Source organism: Pan troglodytes, chromosome 20 (assembly GCF_028858775.2).
Source record: "Pan troglodytes isolate AG18354 chromosome 20, NHGRI_mPanTro3-v2.0_pri, whole genome shotgun sequence".
In the NCBI taxonomy this organism is placed as follows: domain Eukaryota; kingdom Metazoa; phylum Chordata; class Mammalia; order Primates; family Hominidae; genus Pan; species Pan troglodytes.
In genome coordinates this window covers 37,981,949-38,002,992 of record NC_072418.2, presented here as the reverse complement: position 1 = coordinate 38,002,992, position 21,044 = coordinate 37,981,949, and positions in this window count along the sequence as shown.

Sequence of the window (21,044 nt, the reverse complement as noted above, 5' to 3'; positions counted from 1 at the left end):
GCCCCTGCTTTTTTTTTTGTTTTCCATTTGCTTGGTAGATCTTCCTCCATCCCTTTATTTTGAGCCTATGTGTGTCTCTGCACCTGAGATGGGTCTCCTGAATACAGCACACTGATGGGTCTTGACTCTTTATCCAATTTGCCATTCTGTCTGTAGCCATTTACATTTAAGGTTAATATTGTTATGTGTGAATTTTATCCTGTCATTATGATGTTAGCTGGTTATTTTGCTCGTTAGTTGATGCAGTTTCTTCCTAGCATCAATGGTCTTACAATTTGGCATGTTTTCACAGTGGCTGATATCAGTTGTTCCTTTCCATGTTTAGTGCTTCCTTCAGGAGCTCTTGTAGGGCAGGCCTGGTGGTGACAAAATCTCTCAGCATTTGCTTGTCTGTAAAGGATTTTATTTCTCCTTCACTTATGAAGCTTAGTTTGGCTGGATATGAAATTCTGGGTTGAAAATTCTTTTCTTTAAGAATGTCAAATATTGGTCCCCACTCTCTTCTGGCTTGTAGAGTTTCTGCCAAGAGATCTGCTGTTAATCTGATGGGCTTCCCTTTGTGAGTAACCCGACCTTTCTCTCCGGCTGACCTTAACATTTTTTCCTTCATTTCATCTTTGGTGAATCTGATAATTATGTATCTTGGAGTTGCTCTTCTCGAGGAGTATCTTTGTGGTGTTCTCTGTATTTCCTGAATTTGAATGTTGGCCTGCCTTGCTAGGTTGGGGAAGTTCTCCTTGATAATATCCTGAAGATATTATCCTGAAGATTTTCCACTTGATTCCATTCTCCCCATCACTTTCAGGTACACCAATCAGACGTAGATTTGGTCGTTTCACATAGTCCTATATTTCTTGGAGGCTTTGTTCATTTCTTTTTACTCTATTTTCTCTAAACTTCTCTTCTCGCTTCATTTCATTCATTTGATCTTCAATCACTGACACCCTTTCTTCCAGTTGATCAAATCAGCTACTGAAGCTTGTGCATGCATCACGTAGTTCTCGTGCCATGGTTTTCAGCTCCATCAGGTCATTTAAGGTCTTCTCTACGCTGTTTATCCTAGTTAGCCATTCATCTAATCTTTTTTCAAGGTTTTTAGCTTCTTTGCCATGGGTTCAAACTTCCTCCTTTAGCTCGGAGGAGTTTGTTATTACCGCTTGTCTGAAGCCTTCTTCTCTCAACTAGTCAAAGTCATTCTCCATCCAGCTTCATTCCATTGCTGACGAGGAGCTGCATTCCTTTGAAGGAGAGGAAGCGCTCTGATTTTTAGAATTTTTGGCTTTTCTGCTCTGGTTTCTCCCCATCTTTGTGGTTTTATCTATCTTTGGTCTTTGATGATGGTGACGTTCAGATGGGGTTTTGGTGTGGATGTCCTTTCTGTTTGTTAGTTTTCCTTCTAACAGTCAGGACCTCAGCTGCAGGTCTGTTGGAGTTTGCTGCAGGTCCACCAGTGGAGGCTGCAGAACAGCAAATATTGCAGAACGGCAAATGTTGCTGTCTGATCGTTCCTCTGGAAGCTTCATCTCAGAGGGGCACTGGGCCATATGAGGTGTCAGTCAGCCCCTACTGGGAGGTGCCTCCCAGTTAGGCTACTCGGGGGTCAAGGACCCATTTGAGGAGGCAGTCTGTCCATTCTGACATCTCAAACTCCGTACTGGGAGAACCACTACTCTCTTCAAAGCTCAGTTGGAAATGCAGAAATCACCCGTCTTCTGCATCGCTCACCCTGGGAGCTGTAGACTGGAGCTGTTCCTATTCGGCCATCTTGGAACCCCTCCCAGGTATCCCTTTTATACAGTGATTTCCATTTCTTTAGACAAATATCTAGTAGTGGGATACCTGGATCATATAGTAATTCTATTTTTATTTTTTTTTAGAAACCTCCATACTGTATTAGTAAATGGCTGTACTAATTTACATTCCACCAACAGTGTATAAGAGTTTCCTTTTCTCTGGCTGGGCATGGTGGCTCACTCCTGTAATTCCAGCACTTTGGGAGGCCGACTAGGGCAGGTCACTTGAGGTCAGGAGTTCAAGACCAGCCTGGCCAACATGGTGAAACCCCATCTCTACTAAAATACACACACACAAAAATAGCTGGGTGTGGTGGCAGACACCTGTAATCCCAGCTACTCAGGAGGCTGAGGCAGGATAATCACTTGAACCCAGGAGGCAGGGGTTGCTGTGAGCTGAGTTCACATCATTGTACTCCACCCTGGGCAATAGAGTGAGACTCCGTCTCAAAAAACAAAAAAAAAGATTTCCCTTTTCTCTGCAGCGTCACCAGCATTTATTTTTTTCTTTCCTTCAGCCATTCTAACCAGGGTGAGATGACATTTCATTGTGCTTTTGATTTTCATTTCCCTGATGATTAGTGATATTGAGCATTTTTCATATACCTGTTGGTCATTTGTATATCTTCTTTTCAGAAATATCTATTCAATTTATAGACCACCTTTTAGTTGGATGATTTGAGTTTTTGCTGTTGAGTTGTTTGTGTTCCTTGTATACTCTGGATATGTCTCTTGTCAGATGAATAGTTTGCAAAGATTTTCTCCTATTCTACAGGCTGTCTCCTCACTCTGCTGATTGTTTACTTTTCTGGGCAGGAACTTTTCGGTTTAATATATTGCCACTTGTCTATATGTTTGTTGCCTGTGCTTTTGAAGTCTTAGCCATGAAATCTTTGCCTAAACTAATGTCCTAAAGCATTTCTCCTATGTTTTCTTTTAGTGGTTTTCTAGTTTGGGTCTTACAGTCTTTAATCCATTTTTAGTTGATTTTTTGTGTGGTGAGAAATAGGCATCTGGTTTTATTCTTCTGCATATGGATATTCAGTTTTCCCAGCACCATTTATTGAGGACATTTTCCTTTCCCCAATGTATGTTCTTGGCACCTTTGTCAAAAATCAGTTGGTTGTAAATATACGGATTTATGTCTGGGTTCTCTATTGTGTTCCATTAGTCTATGTTTCCCCTTTCATACCAATGCCACTCTGTTTTGGTTTCTATAGCTTTGTTGTATATTTTGAAGTTAGGAAATGTGATGCCTCTACATTTGTCATTTTTGCTCAGCATTGCTTTGGCTATTTGGGATATTTTGGTTCTATATGAATTTTAGAATTCTTTTTCTGTTTCTGTGAAAAATGTCATTGATATTTTGATAGGGATTGCATTGATTCTATAGATTGCTTTGGGTAGTATGCTAATTTTAACATTATTAATTATTCCAATACATGAGCATGGGATGTCTTGACACTTGTTTGTTTCCTTTTCAATTTCTTTCATTGCCTTTTTTTTTTTTTTTAAGAGATAGGGTCTTGCTATGTTGCCCAGGCTGGATTCAAACTCCTGGGCTCAAGTGATCCTTTCACCTCTGTATCTGGGACTACAGGTGCACCACCACACCAGGCTCATTGCAAGAGATATGGAGAAATATTTCCCTAGGACCTGAGTATTGTTAGATAAGACTGCAGGTTTTTTAGATTACAAATTGCTCCCTGTCAACACTGAGAACCAGATGACAAGTGACAGAGGTACCCATGTGTCCTTAAAAAATTCTTTTGTGGGTATAGATGTAATATATGGGGCCACTACCAACTCAGTACTACTTTACACAAAATGATTGATATGGAATTGTTTGGATAATATGATGTCTTAACTCCAGAAGGTAGAGACTTTGGTTAAGAATTTCAAGGGAGAGATTTCTTTCCTTTTAATTTTTTCCACCAAGATCCAAAGCCTCCACAGATATGCCTTTTCATCATTCTTGCCAGGCAGGTTTTAGTTTTCCTAATTTACTCAATGAATGTGGTGTCTTTCGGAAATCTCCACTTTGTGTAAGAATTGTCAAGCTAATTAAGCCTGTGTGCTTGGTTAGCACCCCTATCTTTATTGAAGCACTTATCACAATAGCTAAGATATGGAATCAATCCTAAATGTCCACCAACAGATAATGGATAAAGAAAATGCATTATGTATACACAATGGAATACTATTCAGTCGTTAAAAAAATAAAACCATGTCATTTGTGGCAAATGGATGAGCCTGGAGAACATTGTGTTAAGCGAAATAAGTCAGGCACAGAAAGATAAATACTACATGTTCTCCCTCAGATGTGGGAACTAAAAGAAATTAACAAAATGGGCAAAGAAATGAACACAATCTTACATCTTTTAGCAAACTAGGAATTAGAGGATATGTCTTTTGAGTGATTAAGTGCATATGCCACAAACTTTGACTCAATTCCATGTTGAATACTTTTCCCCTAAGATCAGGGACTGTCAAACTATGTCTACATCTCTACTTTTTCTCAACATTTTACTGGAGGTTGTAGCAAATATAAGGGTAAGAAATAAAAATAAAAGGCATACAGGATAAAAAGGAAGAAGCAAAACTCTCTTTGTTCATAGAAAACATGACTGTGAACATAGAATATCCTAAGGAATTTACAAAGAAACTATTAAAAGTAAAGAGTGAATTTAGCAAAGTTCTAGCATACAAGGTGAATATATAAAAATCGACTGTATTTTCCAGTAGTGAATACTGAAAACTAAAATGTAAAAGATACCATTTACAATAGCATACAAAAAACTTATAAAACACATAAGGATAAATTAGTAAATACTGTACAAGACTTATACACTGAAAATCACAAAAGAGGCAAATTTTTCTGTAAAGGACCAGATAGTAAATATTATAGGCTCTGCAGATTGCATGTGGTCTCTGTTACATATTTTCCTCTGTTTTTCTTCCTTTTTTCCTTTCCTCTTTTCTACAAACTTTGAAAACTCTTATCACCATTCTAAGGTTATTGGCATTACAGAAACAGACTGGAAAGAATTCAGCTCATGAATTTGTCATTCCCAACCACAAAATAGTCTCTGAGAGAAAATTAAAGCGTTCTAAAGGCCGGGTGCGGTGGCTCACGCTTTTGGGAAGCCGAGGTAGGTGGATCACCTGAGGTCAGGAGTTCGAGACCAGCCTGACCAACGTGGTGAAACCCAGTGTCTACTAAAAATACAAAATTAGCTGGGCATAGTGGTGCATGCCTGTAGTCCCAGCTACTCGAGAGGCTGAGGCAGGATAATCACTTGAACCCGGGAGGTGGAGGCTATAGGGAGCTGAGATTGCACTATTGCACTCCAGCCTGGGCAACAAGAGTGAAACTCTGTCCAAAAAAAAAAAAGAGTTCTAAATATAAGGAACTATTTACCATCCTGATAGAGTACACTATTTGATATCAGTAAATTGCCAATTTCAGCCAGGATCCTAAAAAGTAGGTCTATGGAATTGTCACAAGAGATGTTGGTGTCCTTGGAGCATAAGGCTCTTAAGACAGAGTGTATCTTGCACCTAAGTGGTCTCCTGTCCTGTACCTGGGAGAAGACAGTTCACAGACAGCTGTGTGGTTTGTGCAAGACTCATTTAGCAGAGAAATGCCCAATATGGTTGTGCTGACAGTTGGTGCTCTCCACCCGGCATCTTCTGATGCAGGCAGTGAACACTCTCATGATAGGTGTACATGGTGCTAAGTACCCTAAGGACTATTTAAAAATGTAAATACGTGACACACATGATGAGGCACCACCACTGTCAGGTGGTCAATGGATAAACTCTGGAATCAGACAGTCTGAGTTCAAATCCTGACTCTCCCTTACGCCCACATGGGTGACCTGAGGAAGGCGCAAAGTCCTAAATGCTGTTTGCAATTTGAAAAATTTGTTAAAAGAGGGAAGATCTGCTTGCCTGGAAGGGATGGTATGGGGTGCAGGACCTGGGAAAATTGGGGTGCCAAGTACCCATCTCAGAAACCTTCACAGCCCAGCTGGACTCACATCTCATGCCCATGGACCCACACCTTCCTGGGTGGCCACAGAGAAGATATGCCTGCTCCAAGACTTGAGAGGCCCTAGAGGGATCCCTGGAGGAAACAGTGTGTGGTAACCCTGAGCTACCACATGGGAAGGGGACATTGTGGGGGTAAACTAGTGTCCTCTGCAGAGGTTGCCTGAAAGGAAGAGGTCAGGGCAAATCACGCCCCACACGGCTTGGTCTCTCCTCCCCATCAGAGCACATGTCTTGCAGCTGCAGCCCTGCTGGGCCACCTGGGTGCACCAGTAATGACATAAGACAGAGTTGATCCCTGCTGGCCACACCCCCACCTCTCCTACCCTGACCTCCTGCGAGCCAGGGCCCCTTCCTGGCAGGATCCAGGGCGCTCTGACCTCTGACCTCCAATAACCCCAGAGAAAAGGGCTAGGAGACTCACAGTCACTAGTTGCTGCCCCTAGGTTAGATGCTGAGGAGCCTGCAGACCTGGCAATCTGGGGGTGACAGTTATGTGGGGTCCTATAATACACAGTCCTGGATGCTTTTCCATGTCATCGGGCACACCTGGTGCCAAGCACCTGCAAAGAGCATGAGCTGTCTCAAGCTCTCAAAAGTCCTGCTGGGATTCCCCTTTGTCCTTTGGTGCCTTGTCTTCCCTCTCTGCTTTAGCACACCCTTTCTCTGGTGTGTGTTCCAATGACATGTCACAAACATCCAGCATGGTTTGCCTTGGAGGAACATGCAGCTAGGAGACCTCTCCAAATTTCTTACTAGACTCTCAGTGTCAGACAGCACACAAACTGCTCTTCACGGACAACTTCCTCAGTAAGCCTCACCCCGCCTGGCCCCCAGGCCACCATCCTCCTTTTTCTCCCTGCCCTCTCTGTTCCTGCTTCTGGCAGGAATCCTCCTGCTGCACCTGTGCATCTTCTGAAAACAGTTCCTGGGAGCAACACGGTCACCTTTACCCCCTCGGTTTATATCACCCCTGAGAGGCCTTATGCAACCCAGCAAGCTCAGTGTTTACATCAGAAGGGGGCCTCCCCTTGGTGTCACGCCAGGGCTCTCAGAAAGACAGCACTGTATGCTTGCACCTCAAAGAAGTGCAGCCACTTAGGAAAAGTACTGATCCTACCTGCAGGGGGAAACTGACTTCTCTTCCTGTCGCTATCTGAGCGACATCTGCACTCCTTCAATAGCAGGAGCGCTATATGGGCCATCTGATTACTCCCCTGATCCTTGCTTAGAAGAGACTGAGGGCCGGGCATGGTGTCTCACACCTGTAATCCCAGCACTTTGGGAGGCCGAGGCGTGCAGATCACCTGAGGTCAGGAGTTCAAGACCAGCCTGGCCAACATGGTGAAACCCCATCTCTACTAAAAATACAAAAATTAGCTGGGCGTGGTTGCGCACACCTGTAGTCCCAGCTACTCGGGAGGCTGAGGCAGGAGAATCACTTGGATCCAGGAGACGGAGGTTTGCTTGAACCCAGGAGGCAGAGGCGGAGGCAGGAGAATCGCTTGAACCTGAGAGGTGGAGGCCTGAGGCAGGAGAATGGCATGAACCCTGGAGGCGGAGCTTGCAGTGAGCCAAGATCGCGCCACTGCACTCCAGCCTGGGCGACAGAGCGAAACTCCGTCTCAAAAAAAAAGGGGATCAAGAGAAAGGGCCACTGCAGCAGTGCCATGCACCATCAATATCTAAGCCCCTTTGGGTGGTGGCAGGTTTGCAGTCATTGTGTCTGTCCCAAACCCTGGCTCCTTGTCAGGGGTCATTGAAATCTGCAGAAGGGCTGACAACACTCAGAACCACAACTTATTCTAGGAGGGGCTTAGACCTGAGCACCAGGTCCTGCCTGCCTATAGCATCCCTGTTGCAATGAGGGAAGATCAGCTCTACGGAGCAGAAATCTGTTTTGGGAGCCCTTTCCTTCCTGGCTACAGAGTGACTGAGGCCCACCCAGCCAAAGCATACCTGTTACTATTGAAGGAGATAACATCCTAAGAAGGAGCATGTATCAGAATAAACTTCTGTTCCTCCTTGTGTTCGGATCACCCGGGTCCCATCCTGCTAGAGCGCATCAGTTGGACGGGTATCTCTATAACGGTGCTGGAGATAATTCTGTTGCTGTCTATAGTCAGACCACCTGGGACACACCTGGCCAGAATGCATCGGTAGCCTTGAGGGTTCCAACACCACACCTGTGCTTAGAGGCCCTCTTGTGTCCGCCTACATGCAAAGCACCTGGGCTCCACTTGTTCAGAGCACATGTGTTGCAATGGGAGGGCACAGCACAACTGTGACAGAGTCCTCTTTCTGCACCTCGTCAGAGCATTTGGGGCCCACCTGGCTAATAAACACATGTTCCCACTTTCTATCAGGCACCCACGGGAGCACATGTGCTACTGTTGGAGGGGCTGATACCACACTTGTGGTTGGAGATGCTACTGTTTATGAATCCAGTTCAGAGCACCACGGACCTTCCAGCCCTGGGCATAGATTGGTACAGTGGGAGGGGACACCACCATACCTGTGTTTGGGAACATTTCCATACCCACCATCATTCAGAGAACCTGGGATGCTTATGGCCAGAGCACTGTTGTAGCCAGAGGAGGGCAACATCATAAACTTAGAGGAAGACACTTTTAGTGTCCCTTTCAGTCCAAACTCCTGGAGCGTAAGCCAGGGAGCCTACCCCTTTTGACTTTGTAGGAGCCAACATCACTGAGAAAATACTTGTGCTTCAGGTGGAGTAAATGTCCCTCTGTGGTGGGCACAGCAAATGGCAGCCTTGTTTTTGGTCCTTGCCCCCAAGCCCCCAAGCCCCCGTCGCCTGCCCAGGTCTTCACAGAAGATGGAAGTACTGGATTGCCAACCTACTCATTTTTCTCTAGTGAAAGAACCAGGAACTCAGTGCCTAAGAAGCAAAATCTTCTTGTAGAAATGGCAGTGGGTGGCCACTGTCCACCATGAAAGAACCTTACTCTGCTGGAAAGGCTCAACCCATTCTAATTATGTCAAACTCAACCTGCTCTTCCTCCTCCTCTAGCAAGCTTGAAGGTGAGCACCTCGAAGGGCTTCTTTTTATGTTGAAAGGCACGGGTTTGGATGGCGGTTCATCAGAGGTCAATACCCCAGTTTGAGAAAGTCCACTGTGGGGAGGAAAGAGAGACTTGTAAGTACCAACTGTGCTCCACTCTGGTTTTGTCTGTAAGCCTGGAAGACTCAAGCTCTGGGACAGTTTCCTTCTAGTCTTGGGACTGGTAGCACCTCCAGCAACTCCCACCCCGCTGCGGGCAAGCTGTTCCTTTTCTTTTAACCTATTTGTCTCCATGGTCCTTTTACTTGCTTTTCTGGATTAAATATCTAAAGCCTCCTTCATGTTCATGAGTCTCTGCTCTGGGGTCTTCACTTTTAGGCCAGTCTAGAAGGAAGGATGCCTTCTATGAATGGTGACAGGTTGAGCCAGACTTGACATTTCAAAGTTTTCTGTGGCTCAGCTAATGTGATATGGAAGGAGCACACTCTAGGACTGTTTGTGCTGACTTCTGACGTCTCTGATGAGAGTGTGAGGATATCAGCCCAGGAGGAGGCGAGGTCCAGAGGAAAAGAGACCAGGACATGCCCTTGCCACCTCCCTCTGTGCTTCCCCTACACCATCTGACCTCCCCAAAAGTCAGATCCTCCCTGCTGTGTGAACCACACTTTACTGTTTTCGTCTTTTAAAAATGTTTGAATATCTTTTCTGTGTGTTTTTTTTTAAAAATTAGATTGGGGCCAGGCATTCCACTGTGAAATACAAATAAAACCCTGAGGCCGGTTGAGGTGGCTCACGCTTGTAATCCCAGCACTTTGGGAGGCCGAGGTGGGGTGGATCACCTGAGGTCAGGAGTTCAAGACCAGTCTGGCCAACATGGTGAAACCCCATCTCTACAAAAATACAAAAATTAGCCGGGCATGGTGCCATGTGCCTATAATCCCAGCTACTCGTGAGGCTGAGGCAGAATTGCTTGAACCCTGGAGGTGGAGGTTGCAGTGAGCCAAGATCGTGCCACTGCACTCCAGCCTGGGTGACAGAGCGAGACTCCGTCTCAGAAAAATAAACAAACAAATAAATAATAAAACCCTGAGCCCTCTGACTGACTGAACAGACCCCTCTTGGCCAAGGTGACCCCCAAAAAACTAAAAACTAAGTTTCCCGGCCATAAGGAGATGGGAAATTGCGCCTCCGTATACCCCTTCCTCACTGTTACCAGGGTTTTTGTTTGTTTGTTTCCTAAATTAAACAGAAACAAGCCCTGGAAAAACAAAGAATGGAACACCCTTCCACTGACTTCAACCAACTGCCTGCTGATGCGGCCTGACTCCCAGCCCTTTTTGCAGTTTTGAAGTGACAAACTGACTAGGCTACAAAGTATTCAACCATGGGCCGGTTCTGGCTGGTTCACCGAGGCTGTGTACAAAGTGTCTTTGTGTCCTGTGTTTCACCTTTTAACATACAGAGCCTAATTTTACTGCACTTTAATGTTAATTCTCCACTCGAAGGTGAACATGGGATGTGTGTAACACATATGTTTGCTTATCAAGCACACATATGACCCCCTTTCATGAATATTCATAGTTCCCCCTGTGACCTGTTGAATATGTCTGTTTAGCAAACCTGTTTGGCATAAAACTCCTATCCCACCCTATCTCCCTCAAAGTACCTGTTTGTGGTCTCAGCTGGAGGTGCCACTTCCCAGCCTGCAGTTTGCAACCCTTCTCAAGAAATAAAGTCTTCCTTTCCAAGTTTACGGGTCTCATATTTTTAGTTGACACCCCCAAGTTGGTGCTTCACATGGAGAGGATAGGTTTGGCATCCAGCCTCTTGGGCCTGCAAGAACAATGAAAGAAAGAGCTCATGCCACTGGGTAATTACTGAAACATTTTAAGTCTAGGATAAAATATATGACTCAAAAGTTGTTATCATACTCCTTTAAAAAGTCCTGCAAAAAATTATTTTCAGGCCGGGCGCAGTAGCTCATGCCTGTAATCCCAGCACTTTGGGAGGCCAAGGAGGGTGGATCACCTGAGGTCAGGAGTTTGAGACCAGCCTGGCCAACATGGTGAAACCCCATCTCTACTAAAAATACAAAAAATTAGCTGGGTGTGGTGGTGGGTGACTGTAATCCCACCTACTCAGGAGTCTGAGGCAGGAGAATTGCTTGAACCCGGGAGGCAGAGGTTGCAGAGAGCCGAGATCGCACCACCGCACTACAGTCTGGGCAACAAGAGCGAAACTCCCTCTCAAAAAGGAAAAAAATGAAAGAAAAATAAATTATTTTCAAGTAAGTACCTGGATTGGGCCTATGTGGGAAAAGATACAGTTTGTCCCTGTTTAAACCACTAAAATCTCAAGTTGCAAAAGTTGACACTCCACCCAACCCATGGCTGATCATAGAGTCAGGCTGATTCTAAACTAGACTTCATTGTTGAAAATTCTATAATTCCTAAGGCATTTTATAACCCAGGAAAACCACCTTCAGATGGAGGAAAGAGGGAAAACCCAAGAATTTCTGCCAGCTTCTTATGTATTATTTTATTAAACATTTACTTAGTGATGAACCTGCACTAGACACTGTGCTAGTCACTGGTGAGATAGGGTTCAAAGACATTTCTTGACCTACAAGAACTTACATTCTAGTAGGAGAGACAGATGCATATCAAAAATTTAAATAGGACTTCGTGCTAGGGATCGGAGAGCAGGTAAGAAGGACATAGTATTAAATACAGGAGAGAAGGAACTTTAATTGCACCTCAAGAAGCAGGAGGAAGCCTCTAGGTAGAGTGGGGCTATTTTCACATCAAGGAAATATTATGTGAAAAGTCAAGGAAGCCAGAGAGGCTGTGAGCCTGTGGGACACAAGGAAGGTAGTCAGGTGCAGCTGGAGAATGAAGTCAAGTCTGGGGTGTACGGCTGTAATGATCAGCAGGGGCCAGATAACAGACAAATTAATGTATCATGATGGGCACTTGTCGGTCATCCTGAAAGTATGCAGAGTCACGAAAGAAGTGAAAGCAGAGAAGTGAAATGATGATATGTAGCTTTTAGAAACATTCTTGTACTTCCTTGGAAGGAAGAATCCAATGGGTGCTAGAACAGAGGTAAAGGGGCTCCGGGGGTTCTTTGGCCAAAGCAAAGATGAGACCATGAGCTCCCGTTCTAGAGGAGCTGAGAGTGGCTGGAGAGGAAGTAGCAGAAGAGGGAAGTGAGATGAGTAACTGCCACACACGACCAGGGTGACTGTAGCCACTTGCCTTAGACAAATGGACATGCATTGTTTTCGTAGGGTGAGTTCAGCTTTCAATAGTGTTCGGTTTTTAATAGTGTGAAACCCTGTGGATGAATGAGTAATATTCAGAAGGCAGTTGACTCATTTATTTGTCAATTAGCCATATTTATTGAGCATCTGGGATGAGCTGGGACCTATTATAAGTAGCAGCAAAAATGTAAGCAGAGCTTACATTCGAGTTGGGGGGGGGAGAAAATAAACAACAATCGTAATTACACGTAAATGATGTGGCAGTTTAGCTGGTAACACATGTTATGAAGAATAAAATTGCCTATGGAGGTTTGACACTTGGAGTAAGGAGAAGCAGAAGTCTCAATGTGCACGTGGAAGACAGGACAACCTCACTAGGAAGGTGAGTTTTGAGCAAGGTCTAGAAGGGGGCCATCAAGTGACCCACACAGACACGTGAGGGAAGAACACTGGAAACAGCAGAAGTAGCCACTGCAAAGGATCGAAGGGAGGATGCCTGGCATCCTCGTGGGGCAGTCAGTAAGCTGATGGGGCTGCGGTCAGCACGAGAGAGAGTGGGGGTGAGGAGAGCAGAGAGGGATGGGGACACACAAAATAGGGAGGGCCTTGTAGGTTGTCATTATAAAGTGATGACATCCTCAGAGATGGGAATGACTGGAGGGCTTAAAGCATAGGACAGCATGATCTGCCGTAGATTTTAAGCGGATGATTTTGGTTGCTCGGATGAGCACGGAGGCTGAGAGACCAGTCAGGAGGCTGAGCCCCTAAGGTGGAGGGTAATGACGGCTTGGACACACAACAACAGTGGGGGGCATGAGAAGTGGATTGTGCACATTCACTTTGGATTGTGTACATGTATCAAAGTATTGTTGTGGAATTGAATGATGGGAGTGTATGTGAGAGAAAGGGTCCAGGAATTTGCTGTTCTGGGAGGGGGAAATTTTTTCTCATTAATGAATACTTGATCACAGGGACTATGGAAACAAATCACACAGATGGCATCCAAAAATAAGAAGGGAAGTTTGGGCACGGTGGCTCATGCCTGTAATCCCAGCATTTTGGGAGGCCAGGGGGGTGGATTGCTTGAGCCCAGGAGTTTAAGACCATTCTGGGAAACATGGCAAAACTCCATCTCTACAAAAAAATACAAAAATTAGCCAGGCGTGGTGGCATGCACCTATAGTTCCAGCTACTCAGGAGGCTGAGGCAGGAGGATCAATTGAGCCCAGGAGGTGGAAGTTGTAGTGAGCCATGATTGTGCCACTGCACTCCAGCTTCGGTGATAGCAAGACCCTGTCTCAAAAAAAATAAGAAGGGAGAAAACAGAGGGATGATGGATGGACTCCTCTTCCTCTTTCTCCTCCACAAACATGCGGTTGAGATCGAAGACCATTGGCTGTGTGTATGGGAGAAATGCTGACGTCTTCACCTCAGACAGTTATGAAAACAAATTCCAGATGGATTCAAAAAACAAGATTTTCAAAAAATTATAAACGTCTTAGAACAAAATGTAAGAGACCCTGATTAATCCCTTGGGCTACAAAGGAGTTTTTAAGAATAGAAAGATTATAAAATAAGATACTGAGAAATGAGATTGCCTCAAAAGAAAATTTATTATCTGGAAACCATAAACGAGATTAACAGAAAAACCACAGACTTAAAACTTTTGCCCCAAAAGTATTTAATTCAGAAAATAAATAGGCAAGCCATAAGCTATAAACTGGGGAAATTATTGGCAAAACATATATCTAGCAAAGGACAAGTGTGCAAGATCTATAAAGAACTCCTACAGGTCAACTATAAAATGCCCAGCCACATAATAAATGGGCAAAATATTTGAACAATTCTCCTATAAAGAAGCATCATAAAACAAGCACACGTAAAAGTATTCAACATCATTTGTCATTAGAGAAATGAAAATTTAAAACAACAATACACCACTACACAGCCACCGAAATGGATAAAGTTTAAAAGGTATCCAACCCAGGTATCCAAATGTTGGCAGGCATATGGAGTACCTGGAACTCTTCTTCATTTCTGGAGAGAATATAAAATTGTAAAACCACTTTGGAAAAAAGTTCATATGGTTTCTCAGAAAACTACACATATATCTAGTCTGACTGAGCAATTTCATTCCTAAGTATTAACCCGAGAGAAATAAAAACACATGGACACAGAATCACTTGCACCAGAAAAGTTCACAGCAGCCTTATTCATAATATGTAAAACCTGGAAGTACCTCAGATGTCTATTTATATAGAAAGCAAAAACAAACCATGGTGCATTCATACTCAGATATCAAAGTGAATGAATTCCTGATAACAGGCAACATGGATGGATCACAGAAACATGATGCTGAATGAAAGACTCCTTAAGGCTTAAGAACAGTGCATAATGTATGCTCCCATTTATATGAAATTATGGAGCAGCCCAAACCTGTAATGAAAACAATTCCTGCAGCATTGAAGAGAGGGATGTCTTCGTTCATTTTTGTGTTGCTATAAAAAGAATACCTGAGGCTGGGTAATTTATAAAGAAAAGAGGTTTCTTTGGCTCACAGTCCTGCAGGCTGTATAAGAAGGATGATGCCAGGATCTGCTTCTGGTGAGGGCCTTAGGCTGGCAAAGAGGAGCTGGCATGTGCAAAGATCACTAGGCAAGAGAAGAAGCGAGAGAGGAGGGGAGGAAGGTGCCAGGCTGTTTTTAACAATCAGCTCTTGCAGGGCTTAATAGAGTGAGAACTCACTCATCACTGTGAGGAAAGCTCCAAGACATCATGGGGGCTCCAACCCCATGACCCAAACACTTACCATCAGGCTCCACCTCTAACACTGGGGATCACATTGCAACATGAGATTTGGAGGGGACAAACAAACCAAACTATAGCATGGGGGAGTCAGATGTGGGGGGTCAGGGCAGCCCCTCCCATAAGTGATCTCACAGGGTGAAGATGTGAGCTGTTGTCTCCCTGTGCTGACCAATCTGCTCTGGAGAAAGGGGATCTGACTGATCTGACAGGGTCAGGGTCCCAGTGTTCCACACATAGGTCCCAGGAGTTGGAGTTTCATCGCACATGAACTTCTCATCAGGGTATATTGCAACAGACAAGGTCTGCATGTTAGCAAGCCTTCTCTGCATCTAAGCTTACTTGCTGCTTTGTCTTTCTTCCTGCCTTACCCCTGCCCAGCACCCCCACTGCTTGCCTTCCTATTATCCACCATACCCCTTCCTTAGCATTAATCTTTTCTAAATGAATTGTCTAAAATATATTACAAACTACCATAGCAGTTATGAACAAAAGTTTTGGAGATGGAGAGTGGCAATAATTGTACATCAATATAAATGTACTTATTGCCAGTGAGTTGTGCATTTAAAAATTGTTAAAATGGTAAATTTTATGTTGTTTATACACAATATAAAACCATTATGCTACACAAGTGAGCCCAGCCACAAAGAACCACATAGTCTATCTCTGCCCTAATTATCGTCAATTTCATCTACTGCAATAGCAGTTGCCTATAAAACAATCAACGATATTAGCATGACGTTGTGACTGCCTTTGCATCAAATGTTTTTTCTCGGATAAACCTTTTGGAGGTAAAATTTACATGAAAAATGCATCTGTTTTATGTTCGCTAAGTTTTAACAAATGTGTACACTCAAGGCCCCACCACAATTCAGGTACAGATCATTTCCATCATCCTAAAAAATCCCCTTATGCTCCTTTGTTGTTAGTTCCTCCGCATATCTAACCACAAACAACCATTTATCCGCTTTCTGACATTTCATATTAATCTTGCTATTTCTAAAATTTGTTATACACAGAATCAGAGTATGCAGTTTTGGGTGTGGGTACTTGATAAGCATAATGGTTTTGAGATGTGTCTGTGTTGTTGAATAAATGTCAGGTTCATTCTACTCTATTTCCCAGTAGTACCCCATGTTCATAGTGGAATCATCCACAATAGCCAAAAGCTGGAAGCAACCCAGGTATCCAGCAATGTAGGAATGGGGAAACAAAACATACAATGGCATATTATTCAGCCTCAAAAGGAAGGAAATTCTAATACATGCTACAATATGGATAAAACCTGAAAAAAAACTATGCCAGGTAAAACAACCTGGACATAGAAGGACAAAGGTGTCATTCTACTTATATGATATACCTGGAATAGGCAAATTCATAGAGACAGAATAGTGGTTACCAGAGCTGTGGGGAATGTGTGCTGGGGAGTTATTGTTTAATAGGTACAGAGTTTCAACTTAGGATGATGAAAAAGTTCTGGAGATGAATAGTGGCGATGGTTATACAACAATATAAATGTACTAAATGCCAGTGAATTGTACATTTAGAAATTGTTAAAATGGTAAATTTTGTGTTATGTATATGCCATATAAAACTATTATAATACATGAATGAATCCGGCCAGAAGGAACCACATAGTCTATGGTTTCATACAGGAAATGTCCAGAGTAGGTAAACTCAAAGAGAGAAAGTCGATTAATGCTTGCCTAGAACTGGGAGGTGTGGGGGTATTAGAAGGTGATGGCTAAGGTGTACAAAGATTCTTTTTGGGGTGATGAATATTTTACAAAATTGTGTTGATGGTTGCACATTTCTGTGAATACACTAATAGCCATTGAATTCTATACTTCAAATACATGGATTGTATTTTACATGAATTGTCTCTCAAAAAAGCTATTAGAAAAGAATCAGCCAATACAATTCATCTCAATAGTTGTGAACAAACTAATCGAAAAAAGCTAACATTCCTTTCAAAAAAAATCTTTCAGTAAAGTAGGAAGTGGGCGGAATTTCCTTATTTCTTTTATGTGATAATGCATGCATTGAACGAAAAAAAACTTCAGTTAACAGCATACTGAATATTTTCCCCCCAAGATGAGGAAGTAGAAAATGAAGTCCATTGACTTCTCTTGGATTCAATGTTGTATTGGAGGTTGCAGCAAAGGTAGAGGATAAGAAAAATTAAAATCATACAGATTTAAAAGAAAAGGGTAAACTACTCAATGCACAGAAATCCTGATTGTGTATGCAGAAAATCCTACAATCCATCTATAAAAAATTATAAAAAGTAAGGTGTGAATTTAGCAAGGTGCCAGTATACAAGATCAATATATATAAAACAATTATTTTTCTGTAAACTGCCGTATACCAATACATGTACAAATGTGTGTGTGTGTGTGTGTGTGTGTGTGTATCAGCTGGTGGAGTGAAGAATTAATATTGGTAAGTTGTCCGTTTCAGCCAGAATCCAGAAAGCTGGTCTATGGCAGCAGTCCCCAACCTTTTTGGCACCAGAAACTGGTTTCGTGGAAAAAAATTTTTCCATGGGTAGCGGGGAGATGGTTTTGGAATAAAACTATTCTCAGACATTAGATTATCATAAGGAATGTGAAACCTAGATCCCTTGCATGCGCAGTTCACAATAGGGTTCGCACTCCTCAGAGCATCTAATGCCGCTGCTGATCTGACAGGAGGCAGAGCTTAGGTGGTGATATCCGCTCACCTGCCACTCACCTCCTGCTGTGTGACCCAGTTCCTAACAGGCCACAGCCAGTACTGGTCTGTGGCCTGGGTGTTGGGGACCCCTGGTGTATGGAATTGCTCCAAGACATATTGGCCTTATAAGACTTTTTAAGACAGCATGGATCTTGCACCTACCTGATCCGCATCTCATGTCCTTGAGCCTGGGGAGAGATCCCGCACAGATAGCCGTGTGGTTGGCTGCAAGGTTAAATTAGAAGAGAAAGGCCTGATGGTGTCAATGCTGACAGTTGTTGGTTTCTGCAAATGTAAAGGTAAGAAAGAGAAAGAAAAAGGCATGCAGATTAAAACAGAAGTTAAAGTAGTTTTATTCACATAAACATGATTCATAGAAAACGAAGAAGCTACCAGAAGTCAAAAGTGAATTTACCAAGGTCTCAGTATACAAGTCAATATGTATTTTTAAAATTTTCTGTATACCATTGATGAATGATTGAAAACTAAAATTGGAATGATACCATTTACAGTAGTGTTTACAACTCACATAAAATACACAGGAATAAATTAGCAAAAGCTGTGCAAGTTAGACTCACAGAAAACTACAAAACAGTGGTTACAAATTTTCTCTTAAAAACCCAGATAGTAAATATGGCATTATGGGTTGCTTATGGTCTTTTCCACTTAGTCTCGTTTTTATATTTTTAGACCCTTAATTTTTTCTTTTTCCTTGAGACAGAGTTTCGCTCTTGTTGCCCAGGCTGGAGTGCAGTGGCATGATCTCAGCTCACTATAATCTCTGCCTCCCAGTTCAAGCAATTCTCCTGCCTCAGCCTCTCGAGTAGCTGGAATTACAGGCGCCTGCCACCACACCCAGCTAATTTTTTGTATTTTTAGTAGAGATGGGCTTTCATCATGTTGGCCAGGCTGGTCTTGAACACCTGACCTCAGTTGATCCACCCGCCTCGGCCTCCCAAAGTGCTGGGATTACAGACATGAGGCACTGCGCCCGGCCAAAAATGTTAACACTGTACTCAGTCACTGGCCTTACAAAAACAGTTCAGGGGCCAATTAGCTTGTTGACCTTGCTACAAAATATTGTTGAGAGAAAATCTTAAATCTTAAAAGACCTAAATATATGGAGACATATATCATGCTCCTGTACTGGAAAAGTCAATATTGATAAATTGTCAATATTGACCAGGATCCTGAAAAGTCTTTCTAAAAAATGAGACAGGCCCAGGTGCAGTGGCTCACACCTGTAATCCCAGCATTTTGGGAGGCCGAGGTGGGTGGATCACCTGAGGTCAGGAGTTCAAGACCAGCCTGGACAACATGGTGAAACCCCGTCTCTACTAAAAATACAAAAATTAGCTGGGCGTGCTGGTGGGTGCCTGTAATCCCAGCTACTTGGGAGGCTGAGGCAGGACGATTGCTTGAACCCAGGAGGCAGAGGTTGCAATGATCGTACCACTGCACTCCAGTCTGTGCGACAGAGTAAGACTCCATCTCAAAAATAAAACAAAACAAACAAGACAGGGTCTCGCTCTGTTGTCCAGGCTGTAGTGCAGTTGTGTGATCATAGATCACTATAACCTCATACTCCTGGGCTCAAGTGATCCTCCCACCTCAGCCTCCTGAGTAGCTGGGACTATAGGCGTATGCCGCCATGCCCAGCTAATTTTATTTTAAAATTTTTTTGGAGAGACAGGGTCTCACTGTGTTGCTCAGGCTGGTTGCATACTCCTGGTCTCCAGCATTTCTCCTGCCTCAGCCTCCCAGTGTTGAGATTATAGGCAGGAGCCACTGTGCCCTGCCATAAAGTTTTTAAATCAACATGAATCCTGTGCCCACCTGAGGTACCATCTCCCATCCTTGGCTTTGGGAGAAGATAGGCCACAGGGACCTTCATGGTTTGCTGCAAGCTCAATGAGAATAGAAATGCCCAATGGGGATTTGCTTGTGAACAGCAGTCCCAGGTCATCTTCAGAGGAGACCAAGGCCCCATTGTGGCCAATGGCCAAGATCTGAGTTGAACCAAAAAGGAAAGACTTCCTAGTGGGCCACGTAAGTGCTCATTATATGTGTGCCATGGACTAAGGACAATAAAAAATGGTAATATGTGATGTGTGCATACATAGAGTCAGACAGCCTGGGTCAAATCCTGGCAGGGTCACTACCAGGGACTAGGACTGAAATGCTGTTTTACCAAATTTGTAAAAACAAGCGAAGAGAGCCTGCCTCCCAGGAAGAGATGAGGTTGGGTGCAGCATCCAGGCAGGTCAGGCCGCAGGTTTCCCTTCTCAGAAAGCTTCACAGCCCAGCACGTCACGTCCCAGGCTCAAGTCTCTCCAGGGCGGCCACAGAGAAGGCTCCTGACACCGGGACTTGGAGAGGTGATCACAGAGGAGCATGAAGGAGGTGGTGGCCTGAGGAGGGGAGAGGGGAAACTGATGTCTTCAGCAGCAGCTGCCTAAAAGGAAGAGGGTCCAGCCTTTTGTGCTCCATATTTGCACCCCATGATGGCGTCTCCTCCTCATCTTAGCACTTGCTGCAGCTACCTGGCCTCTTGGGTACATCATTCAGCTCGGGAACCAGCATAGCCCTCTTCCCTCCCCAGCTCCCTCTCCCACACCTGGCACTTCCAGTGAACCTGGTGCTGGGAAGACCTGGGCTGCTTCTGTACTCGCTCTGAGCAGGCTCTGCCCTCCAGTGACCCCAGGATACACCTGGACTGCTTGCAGAAGCTACGGTCCGGGCCAGGCTTCGCGGAGCCTGCAGACCTGGCTGCTGGTGCCCAACAGCTGCAGTCCTGAGCAGTGCTCATATCGCGCAGGGGCCGGTCTGGGTCTAAACAGCCGCTACCGGGTAAGCGGAATCCCGAAGCTCGAGAGTCCCCTGCTGGGGCTGGGCCGTTGGACCTCGCCCTTTGCCCTCTGCTGCGTTTCTTCGAGCCCTGGCCTCGCGCACCCTTTCTCTCCACGCGTTCCAACGGCGGCTCAACTGCGTAACAGGGTGTGCAGCGCACAGGCTGCTCTTCACCGGCAACCTCTTCTACAAGCTTCATACGCGCCCCTCGTCCCCCGCCACTGCCCCCAGCGTTCCCCATCTGGTCTGGATCGCCTCGCGGTCCCGGCACAGAGCTCTCCTCGACCTTGCTCGCCCAGGTTTACTGCAGTCCCGCGCCTTTTCGGTTGGACATCACCGCTAGGAGGCGGTGTCTGATTCCGCAGGCTCTGGGCTCCTCTCTGGGGTTCTTACCTTGAATGTGTGCGGGACTCTGGTGTGGAGGTCTCAGGAGCCACTGCTGCCGGCTAGCACTACTAGGGTGCTCAGCTGAATATCTTGGAATGGTAGAGTCCTCCTCCAGGCTGCAAATGACTCCTTTCTGTTTGGGGTTTGAGCAGGT